At 41.7% G+C, this 11,770-nt stretch overlaps 1 pseudogene; it reads right to left on the bottom strand.

Moving 5' to 3' along the window:
* Positions 1 to 820: 820 nt before the first annotated feature.
* LOC100944926 lies at positions 821 to 1,577 on the bottom strand (annotated as a pseudogene).
* Positions 1,578 to 11,770: the final 10,193 nt, after the last annotated feature.

The raw sequence follows: 11,770 nt of genomic DNA on the forward strand, positions 1-11,770 counted from the left end.
TGGGGAGTGAGGTCCAGGCATCAATAGTTTTTAAAGTTCCCCAGGTGAAACCACTGTGCAGCCAAGATTAAACACTTGTTTTAGAACAGTGGTTTCCAACCCTACCACATATTTTAAATGCATGGGATGTTTTTGCAAAATACCAATTCTTGAGTCACATACCTAATACCCTTCTAACCGATATCCCCAATCTGTTATGTGTGCAAACATCATTATCATCACACAATTCTCACACAACCTTTTTTAAAAAAATATTTCAGATTAATATGAGGGTACAAATGATTAGGTTACAATGTTTTCATTTGTTAGGTAAGGTCTCTGTTGTAGTTGTGTCCCACTCCCAGATGTGCCATATGCCCTTACCTTATGCCCTTTAGACGAGAGCACACCAAGCTCCTGCCCTCCACCCCCAACTTGAATTAAATTGAAATTTTCTCTTGTGTGGGTGTGTATTAGTTCATCAACTGGCTTCACATTAGTATTAAGTACATTGGATGCTTGGCTATTTCATTCTTATGATACTTTACTAAAGAGAATGTTCTCCAACTCTATCCAGGTTAATGTCACTTCCGAAGTGCCACCATGAAAAAGAGTAACATGGCCCTTGTTAATGCAAAAGATATAAGTCTCCATGAACAAATAGTATTCCATGGTATCATATACCACAGTTAATTAATCCATTCACAAGTTGATGGGCACCGGGGTTGTTTCCACATCTTGGCGATTGTAAATTGAGCTGCAATAAACAATCTAGTGCAGATGTTCTTATGATAAAATGATTTCTTTAATTCTGACCCCTTTTTTGAAATATTTTATTTTGTTACTCAGAAAATCTTATTTTTTTACTGGATTCAGACTTAGAAGTGGAAGTTCTCAGCGAGGACACGCTGTGTCTCTTGGCAACCTGTTTCTGGCACTTCTCTTTGGACTCCTGGGTTCTCTTGGCCAAGAGTTTAGCATATTTGGCAGCCTTTTCCTTATTTTTCTTAGTATACTGTTTCCTCAGAGCAATATTTTGATGTTAATGTTGCAGAACACATGGAGTTACAAGATGCTGCATCTTGGTCCTTGGTTTCTCACCTTCTTTGTTTAAGGGCTATCTCACAACATACTGGTGAACATCATCTTCTTCAGAGAGATTGAAAAGTTTGTGGATTCTGTTAGCTCTTTTGGGCCCCCAAATGATGAAATATTGAAGTATCAGTTAGTCCAGGGATATCCTTCTCTCCTTTTTTTTCAATAACCAGGTTGAGAACACTCAGACTGGCATCCACAATGCAACCCCAGACAGACTTGCGCTTCCTTTCCCCAGGTCTCCATGATCTGTAATGGGAATGTCCCTTACTCAGTAGCAGGTAGACACCACCATGAGTCAAGACACCCTACTTCATGGGGAAACCTTGCTTGTTGTTCCCACCACTGATTTGAACCACATGACCCTTCCATCCTTCACCCAGAGCATCAGCAGCAACTTCTGTGGCCATGTGCTTCTCATAGAAAATATGATGTTTTCATTCATTGTCCACTTCAATGAGTTTCTGGCAGCCAGTGGTTGGGAGGAGATAACTCAGCTTCATATTGAAGCAACTGATCACCTCCAAGGTGCCACCATGAAATAGAACAACATAGTCCTTGTTAAACCTTTGATGACTTCCTCTTGCCTTTAGGATAAAAACAGAGGTCAGAATTTCTGAATGTGGGGCCCATGGCCATGATTAAAACATGCAACCAGAAATAAGAGCCACTGATCTAGAAGATCTCTTACTCACATTCTATCTGCTTTTAATCTTAGCTCAGTAAAATGTTTTCTGCTTATACAGGCATGTAGGAACCTGGGTCTACATGTAATAGCCCTAGGTCCTGTATCGGCACTGACCCCTCCTAATTCCCTGCCTGACTTTTCATTCCCTGTGTTCACTGCTATCATTTTTGACCTCCTGCATTTTCTCTTTGGCTCCCAGAGCTGCCTCAGGGCTCCTCCGTTTGGTATTGAATGTTGGCCCCCATCTGAGTTTTGGCCCTTCCCTCCCCCATCTCCTGACTTGACTTTGGGCTCTACACATTTTATCTCAGCTTCAGCCTCTCTGCCAGCCCACTGCTGGCTGTCTGCTTAGCCTCCTGCCCTCCAGGTCAAACATGTAGACCTTCTGCAAATATTTACTGAGGGCCTCCAAGGTGCCAGGCACTGTGCTGGGCATGGAATGCTGTGAGAGCCAAAATCAACACAGTCACTGCCCATCGTGTGGGGGATAAACGGTGATTAAAACAAATATAAAACTGCCATGGTATACTATGGTATGCTGGGAAGAAGAGGGCCGTGGCACCTGATAGGCACCAGGTGTCTATCAGATGGGAGCCTTGCTTGTGTAATGATATTTAAGCTAAGATCTAAGAAAGCAGTAGGAGTTCTAAGGAGAAGAGGGGAGGAAAGAGGAGAGTAAGAAATGGCATGTACAAAGGCTGGGCTGAGGAACTAAAGGTCTGAGTGGCTATAACGGGCTGGAGGGTGAGATGATGCTAGACTGATATGGCATCCACTCCCTAGCCATGTTTTAGCAGGTAGCAGCCATCCACCCTGCTGTAGCAGTGACTGGGCAGCCAGCTCTGGGAGTGCCACACTTTGCACACTTTCCCTTCCATTTTCCTAGCTCTTCTTCTAGGCCTTCTCTCCCTTGTTTAGGGAATTAAGCAAATCTACTGACTATTAGAGGAAGAGATGGGTACTGCAGTTTATTTTACATGGCCAGGAACATGCAGAGATCACACATCCTACCGGCATCCAGAAAAATTTTCAAAACAGTCCTTTATTTTACATTCAAGTTGTGCATCTTCTAATCCATACACTGTCCACGGGATTTGGAGTTCTGGGAAGGACTCCCTCCTTTACCCCATTCAATTATCCCCTACATCCTCAGTATTAAAGTGTTTCTTTCCATTTTAGCTCTCAGAGGCCAGCCCCATCTTGTTCGGCTACTAGAGAAGAGCAGCAAAAATGATAACAACAGCACACCTTACCTTTGGCTCCTCATTCACAATAAAGTGCTCTGAAGGAGGTGGCTGACCCTGAGTGCACTGAAGGAGAAAGAACTATCCTGAAGGGCTATGATTCAGCAGAGAATGCCAGAGCTTCTGACCTGTGGGGTATGCTCCCAAGGGACATAGGTGGGTCCTTGAGTGCCAAGAGTGAATGGGAACTTGCTCCTACACTTGACACAATGAAAACAGTCTAGGCCAAGAAGCAGAAGATTCTAACAGAACTAACTATAATTAAAGGTAGAAAAAAGTGATGCATCAAAAAAAGCTATAAATAGTGTTTAATATTCAACTTAGTATTTAATTAAATATAGTCTCTATTGTTTGTATTCATTAAAAGTATTAAAAGTTTTTCCTTTCTAACTTGATTATAAGCTCTTAAATACCTCTTTGTGTACCAATAGCACATACCCATTGCTAGATATGAAGCCCATTCTCCTCAAAATACTTTTTTTTTTTTTTTTTTAGACGGAGCCTCAAGCTATCCCCCTGGGTAGAGTGTCATGGCATCACAGCTCACAGCAACCTCCAACTCCTGGGCTCAAGCGAATCTCCTGCCTCAGCCTCCCAAGTAGCTGGGACCACAGGTGCCTGCCACAACGCCCGGCCATTTTTTGGTTGCAGCCATCATTGTTGTTTTGGCGGGCCCAGGCTGGGGATTCGAACCTGCCACCTTAGGTGTATGTGGCTGGCGCCTTAGCCATTTGAGCCACAGGCGCAGAGCCACCCCCAAAATATTTTTATTGAATTGACTTTCCTCTGCAAGCAACTATTCACAGTAAATGAGTGTACTAGTGCCAAGTGAAGAACACAGGGAGCTCAGATGTAGCCCTGCCCTAGAAAAGCTGAACTGATATCCCAAGACTTTCGGCTAAGCACCCTAGTGTACTGGGAAAGTCTTGGTGTGGGAAAGGAGACTTCAGACTTCAGATTTATAGCAGGCTCTATAACCAAGAAGCCTGGATAAGCCACTCAAACCCTCGAAATCTCGGTTTTCTCATTTGTCAAAAGAGGAGGTTGTAACCCAGTAATCTATTCTATAGACTCTTCCTATGCTAAAAATTGCATGGGTCTACCAAGTCTGGAGTGCCAAGATTTTTTCATATCTTAAAATTTTTACCATGTCTCTCCCAAGTGGAAGAGTCACCCGGAGAAGGTACATTTAGCTTTTTTCAGTCAATGCTGCCCCACTACCCATTCCCCAAAGAAGAATCTGAAGAAGTGAGTCTAGGCAGTTATATTTGTACCAGGTAACCTAGGTCTTCTGGCCATAGCTGAGTAGAACAAAGGTAAACATCTGACTTAAGCTGGGCCAATCAGATTCTCTTAAACATCACAAGAAAACACTTAGCCTTGTGATTCTAGTGGGGCTGACCCCAACCTAATCTCAGAAGTGGACTTGTGACCTAGTCCTGGTCAATGTAGGGACTCCATTTTCCTAATCTCAGTGATTGCTTAAGAGGCAAGTTCATGACCAAAACCAGGCCAACCAGAGTCCCCCAGATTTTAGCTAGAAGTGGTAGAAGAATGCTTTCTTTTCCTCTGGGATTGCAATTTATAAGGAGGAACGATATAAATCTAGAGCTTCTGATTACCATGTTGCCATCATATCCTCTGGGATCAAAGGCAACATAGATAAAAGCAAGATGAGCATGACAGAGAAACAGAAAGACACACACAGTGAGATGTCTTATATTATTTAAGTACCAGAATATTCAATTATGTCTAAAACTACATAGACCTTCAGACTTTTCAATTATGTGATCAAATTATTTTTGCTACTACTAGTTTGGTTTGGGTGTATATAAACTATATCCCAGAGAGTCTTAACTAATCCATTCATGTGGGGTTGAAGCTAGAGTTGGGGCCTGGGCAAGCCAGAGCATCACACAAGCTCAAATGTTGGGTGACCCAAAACCAAGAGCCATGCAGAGACAGTGGGCCTGCAGAGAGAATGGGAAAGACAAACAGAGCTAAGAGATGTGAGGGCACCGATAGCTGAGTGGTTAGGGTGCTGGCCACAGGCTCTGGGGCTGCTGGGTTCAAACCCAGCCCGTGCCTGTTGAACAACAACAAAGAAAAAGCTGGGCCTTATGTGGGTGCCTGTAGTCCCAGCTACTAGGGAGGCTGAGGCAAGAGAATCACCTGAGCCCAAGAGTTTGAGGTTGCTGTGAGTCATGACACCACAGCACTCTACTGAGGGTGACAAAGTGAGACTTTGTCTCAATAAAAAAAAAAAAAAAGAGTAGATGTGAGATGTCATGGTTTCAGAGAGAGAGCTATTTCTACTTTCTTTGTTTTGTTATTGTTATGGATTTATTTATTTTTACATTGATGCATAACAGATGTACACATTAAATATTGTCTTCAAGGTACATAATATCTCTCCTTTCTAAACTGGTTCCTATGAGATTCCTCCTCTTTCCTTATAGACTCCACTTTTATTTTATTTCCATTAAATGCACTTCAGTGTCTGTAACTCTCTTTCCCAACTAAGACAAGTAGCAATGACCACAGTGACATAAAGCCCAGAGGAAAGCCTTACGAAGGCTGTGAAGACTCGTGGAGGTAAAAACCATGCGGCACTACCCCAGGTTATTAGTGGACTATTTAAACTACTCCAGGGAGGTACTCACAGTTCAAGAATTTCAGAAAATAGCAAAGAAGGCCTGAGGAGGAGGTGCTGCATGCTGGGGACTCTGTGTGCCCCTCTCAATTACAGCAGACCTGCAGAGCGATCTGAGAGACTGAGGTCACAGCCAAGTTAATGACCAGTGAGAAAGTTACTCAGGATTAATGGTTCTTAATCCTCACATCGCTTATAAATTATGTGCCTTCAGGTGATTCTTATGCTATGTAATCATTCTTTTTTCCATTCTATCCACTGAGTCTACAAATATTTATGTAGCACCTACTAAGTCATGGGCATTAGAGATACCAAAACAGAAGCAACACATTCCCTGTCCTCAAATGGCAATGGGTGCTTTTCATTCACAGAACATTCACAACTTTTAATTACTTGTATTTGCATAATTTTTCTTTTAATTTCTCTCTCTCCCATTGTGTGAACCTTCTAAGGGCAAGGACCATGTCTTTTTTGATCCCTTTTGTATCCTAGCACGTGGCAGTGCTCCCGGCACACAATACACATAATACACATTTGGTGAACAAATGATGAATGAGGGACTTTCAGTCTATTCAAGACAGATCATTGTTTTTCTTCTGTTTTCATTTAACCTGTGTTGAGTCCATCCCCACTCCCCCAAGAGCTATTTTGATGGGGCCACCAGGCAGTAATATGTTTTAAAACCTTGTGGCTTACATCCTCCAAAATGGCCCTCAGTGTGTGAAAATCACAAGCTCCGGGGCAGGTGCCTGAGCTAACAGGACGTGGTAACCTGTGATGGAGATCCTCAGTATTCAGGCACTGCCTCCTGGTAGCTCTCAAAATGAAACTGCTCAGGAGAAAGACTATAGAAAATGCAGCTAATTTATTGACCCTGAGGAAACTGAGTGTGGAAAGCAGAAGTGAATGTGAGAAATGACCGTTCCAACCCTGGCAGCAGGACAGGAGGACAGAGGACCCCACGTATAGCTGCATAGATTTGCCTTACGTGAGAGCACCCAGCCAAGGGAAATATGGGGATGACATCTAGCCAGGCTCTGTGAACCGGCAAGAAGCTGTGTCAAAAGTGCCCAAAGGATCCTGAAGACTGACCGAGTAAAGAGAGATGGTATGGAGAGTCTGAATCTAGCATTTAGTCAGAAATCAGGGAGTTGGGGTTTTGTCCCCTCTGATGGCCTCACTCTGAACCATGGAGGCCCCCACCAACACCCCTACTCCCTACACCTCCTTCTGGCACATTCAGTTCTCAGAGTGACAGGGCTGTCTCCTAGTAATTGCAGGAGAGATTTGTAAAAGGATGTCTAAGACCAAAGCTGTCAGCAAGAGGAAAAAAGCCACCCTGCTTCTCTGAAGTTAGAGGATGATGGCAGATGACCAGGTCAACAATCTGCTGCCCGGGTCTCTGTACTGGCTGGCAGTATAAGACTTCCTTTTCCAGAATATGGATAACCCCTATCGACACTGGAGAGAACTCACACACACACGCATACAGCCTAATAGAAAAACAATTTAGTACCAAATAGCTTTTAAAAAATTATCCACATCCACCCCTATTCTGCTTTTCAGGGTACATGGAGACTCCAGGACTATTTCTAGCTCAAGGCACAGGGATGCTGCTGAGCAGTGGGGTTTCTGCAGCTGATTGCTGATAGGACAGAGCTGTTGCCACCCCACAGAGGTACTAGGGACAGACAGCTTAACTGCACATGGCCAGCACATGGTGAGTGGGCGGGAGGAAGTCTGGCTGGTTCAGGGGGAGGAGCGGGGGATGGAACAGCTCTGAAACAGCATTTTGAAGCAGTAAGCTGAAGACATTGTGACTCTGTGTGCCTCCAACACCACCCTCCTTCCAGAGCTTTAGGTGCAAAGAGGAATAAAGAAATTAAAAGGGAACATTTTAAGGTATCAGCACAGCTCCTGTGGCTGACTTTCTTGCTTTAAATGTGGAACGCCATTACAGGGGCCAAGAGGCAGTTCTCTCTCTCTCTTTTTAATTTGCTTTTTATTTTTTAGACTGAGCATGTGACTGAGAAAAAGGAATAAAATTAAGGAAAGTAGTCAAATCTTAAGGAAAGTCATCAAAACATCCTTGGGAAGTGTAGGGGGGAAGGATTGACTTCAACAATAAAATTTCACAGACTCTCAAAAGAAATTCATAGGCTCTGAAATCAGATGAATTTGAATTCAGTTCTGGCCTCATTCATTATCAGCAGTGTGTCTTTGGGTGGCTGATTAATTTCTCTGCATCTCATTTCCTTTATCTTTAAAGTGAGGATAACCCTAGGGATAGCATGACTGCAATGCTCCGTCCTGTCCCTTCCCTTCCCTGCCTTGCCCCTTCCCTCCCCTACCCTCCCTTCCTCTCCTTTTCTTTTCTTTTTGCTTTTTGGTGCTGGTCGTGGTTGGGGTAAGGGGTGGGGGCTGCTATGGTGGTCGTGCCTCTGTCCATGGTTCTGAACACTTGCCTCTTTTGAGCAGGTCCGTCATTTCAAACCCAGGATACTGCTGATCCTTATTCAACCTCCCCTATGATGATATTAGTTGTTTTCTTTGTTTTTATACTTTATATTAATGGAAAGCTTGAAATTTTTGCACACTCAAAGGATGAGTAGCAATGGGATTTATGTTACATTACTTAACATTTTAAAAAGCCACACATTGTCTTGTTTACAACAGTTTAAAACATTTTTGCCTTTCAGGGTGTGGGATATCAGACACTGGTCCCCCACAAAGCTATGTCTAAAGCAATATTAATACATACTTCAGTGGTTTTGTTTGAATGTAAATGCTTAGTTCCATGCATGGCATAAAAGTGCCAAGACAGAAAGTGGCTATTGTCCATGTTTGCAAACACCACACTTTGATACAAAGTTGCCCAAAATTATTTTCTAAATCAAATTGCATCTTACTCTGAGCCTTCACTTTCTACATATTATTAATTATTGCAATAGTTATATTCCTCTCAAGCTGTGAGAAGGTCTTAATGACCTTCCACAGAGCAGAACTTCCCAGGAGGCTAACTGATCTTCAGCCCTCACTGATCTCCTGCTGATGTGCTCACTGTCTGAGCTCGGAGAGAGGACCTGCTCTTCTGCTTCCATTCCTTGTTTAAGTTCACAGTATTTGTAGTAGCTGGAAGGCCCAGGTTCTGGTGCGAGCCCCACACATCTCCCCCTGCCCTCAGCCCTCTGGTTTACCACCTTGCTATTCTCTCAGATTGAGACATCTGCAAAGAGGCAGGTACCCTACTACTTGAGGGCCCATGAGACTCCTGGAGCCCAAACCACCATTCTCTTCCCAGGAACAAGGACTATCTCCTTTTCCCAGTGTGGGGTGACAAGAGGGGGAGAAGGTAGAAGAGAAGGCTGCATCGGTCTCTATTTTTCCAAACACCAAGAGATCTCCCTTCAATTGGGCCATTTCCTTTTATTAATTCACCTTTTTACTCATTTACTTACTTCATTGTTATTATTTTGAACAGGATGAGTGATCTTATTACAGAAATTTAGGACTACTTCTATTGTATTTTGATTTTGAGAGTCATGAACCCTCTCAGAATTCCCTTAGATCTGATACCAAACACAGATCTAGATTCATAGAGCAGAAAAAACCCAGATCTATTTAGAAACAGACCTCCATCTCCTAATTTTTTATTTTAGTTTGCTGTTTCCTTCAAAATACACAGTTCTTGACTTCACTGCTCTTCTCTTTGAAACGTTCCTCTTGGAAAGTTTTCTGCTTACTGTTCTCTGTTAGAGAAGTTTCCTAACTCATCCATGAGCTATTTCATCTGACTGCACTGTGAACTAGGGAGAGAGAGTAGATATATAGGAACTTGAGCCTCTCAAGAAAGGACATGTTGCCTAAACTTTTTTTGCAACATAACCTCATAGCCTACATATAAACCATTTGACTTTCTCACCAATGTAATTAAATCTGTGTTTTTACTCAGCAGGGCTTGCTAAAAACAGACATTGTAGTTGCTGGCTGGGATCGTAGCTCTGCGAATTATTTCTAACAAGTATGCAGTTATTCTAAAAGTAGTCAAGTGAGGTCAGCATGATGGTCATCTGTCTAATAGCCTCTGAGGTCAACGGGCATTATTGTTTACATCAAGGAGGAAAATGAGAGGAGGGGATGAACAGCTGTGATCTATGGCCCAGAAAAGTTCTGCTATTGGCTATCTATTGATGTTTCTAAGTTTTCCCGTGAATGGAAAAATTTATTGCATGAACTAATAAAATTTATGCAAACTTAGCCGTCATCCATTATTAGGTTTATTTCTGCTATTATTAAATGCCTCTTGAAAGTCATACATTTAAGAAGTAAAGGTAGGCCTCATCAACAAGCTAAATAAGTAAGCAACCTCAGAAGGAAAAGAATGGGAATTTCCTAGACAAACATGGAGGAAAGTCCTAACATCTTTTATCTCACAAACTTTCTGAAGTTCTGATTAATCCGGAAACAGGGTTAGACGTTCTACAAAAGTTAGGAAGGACTTTCATTAAAGATAATAACAGGTAAGTGGAAGGCTTTCACTCACTCCAAACATTTAAGAACGTCTGAATAAAATAAGACCAAAATGTTTTAAATACATAACTAACCATGAAGTCAAGAAAGAAATTGCCAAGTTCCAGAAGCAAAAAGAGAACTCAAAGTCAGAAGTGAGTAAGTTTTGTAGTGCACACAAGGTAAGACCTAAATTCATATTATCGGCAAAATGTGGACACCACAGCTATTATACTAATGGTTAAAAACTTGCCTCAATCTTGATGTAAAAGAAAATTGTGTAAGTTCATTAAAAGCTGGGTTTAAAAGACCCCAAAATGAAAAAAATTCATATTCAGGAAGACACAATATGAATATTAATTTGCTCCAAGTTTATCTGTAGTTTCAATCAAAGTCTCAATAAGAATATTTTGTGAATATTCTACAGAAAAATACCAACTGCATATGAAATATATATGGGAGGGCTGAGAACCAGAAAGAGGAGAGATAATCCTGAAGAAGGAGAGGGAAGGGGACTTGTCATAGATATCAAGACCTTACTGTAAAACTCCAAGCAACTAAGACATGGGTGTGGTGAGGATGAATGGCAGATAAAGAGGGAAAGTAATGGAATAGAAGAGAACTTAGAAATGAACTCATTGTATGAGAAAAATTTGATTCACAACAGAGTAAATCATAGATCAGCAAAGAAAGAAATAAAGTACTCAAAAATGGAGCTGAGATAATTGGCTAATCATGCAAAAAAAAAAAAAAGAGAGAGAAAGAGAGAGAGAAATTGCCAAGTCAGACACAGAAATAAATTCTAAGTAGATTAAAGAGTATCTGAAAATTTCAAACTTCAAAATTTTATTTAAAAATATAGAACATTTTGGCTCAGTGCTTGTGGCTCAAGTGGCTAAAGCGCCAGCCACATACACCTAAGGTGGCGGGTTCGAATCTAGCCTGGGCCTGCCAAACAACAATGATGGCTGCAACAAAAAAATAGCCAGGCATTGTGGCAGGTGCCTGTGGTCCCAGCTACTTGGGAGGCAGAGGCAAGAGACTCGCTTGAGCCCAGGAGTTGGAGGTTGCTGTGAGCTGTGATGCCATAGCACTCTGCCCAGGGGGATAGCTTGAGGCTGTCTCAAAAAAAAAAAAAAAAAAAAAAGAACATTTTAATGACCATTGAATAAGAAAATTTTTTATAAATAACAAAATGTTCAAAAACCAAAATATTCACACAGAGTACATGAAATTTAAAACTTTATTCACATAATATGTCATTAAAAGAGTAAAAAATCAACAGAGAAGATGTTTGAGACAAACATAACTAGTAAAGAAGTAGTATTTTGACTATGAAGAGAATTTCTCTGAATTAATAAGAAAAAGACAACACAGGAAACATAGGGAGAAAAAGCAAAAAAATCATGGATATCTTCTCATGGATGAAACAAAAATGGCTGATAAGCATATACAAAGAGGGTTAGCAATGGAGTCATTAAGGGCTTTGACAAACTTCTTTCTCTGGGCATATGGTAGTGGTTGCCCTTCCCTGAGTAGATGTGAGACTTGCTTTGACCAATGACCTGGAAGCTTAACATTCTTTTAATTCCTTTTTTTTTT

The sequence above is a fragment of the Otolemur garnettii genome, unplaced genomic scaffold (assembly GCF_000181295.1).
Source record: "Otolemur garnettii isolate 467f Iridium unplaced genomic scaffold, OtoGar3 scaffold00024, whole genome shotgun sequence".
NCBI classification, from domain to species: Eukaryota; Metazoa; Chordata; class Mammalia; order Primates; family Galagidae; genus Otolemur; species Otolemur garnettii.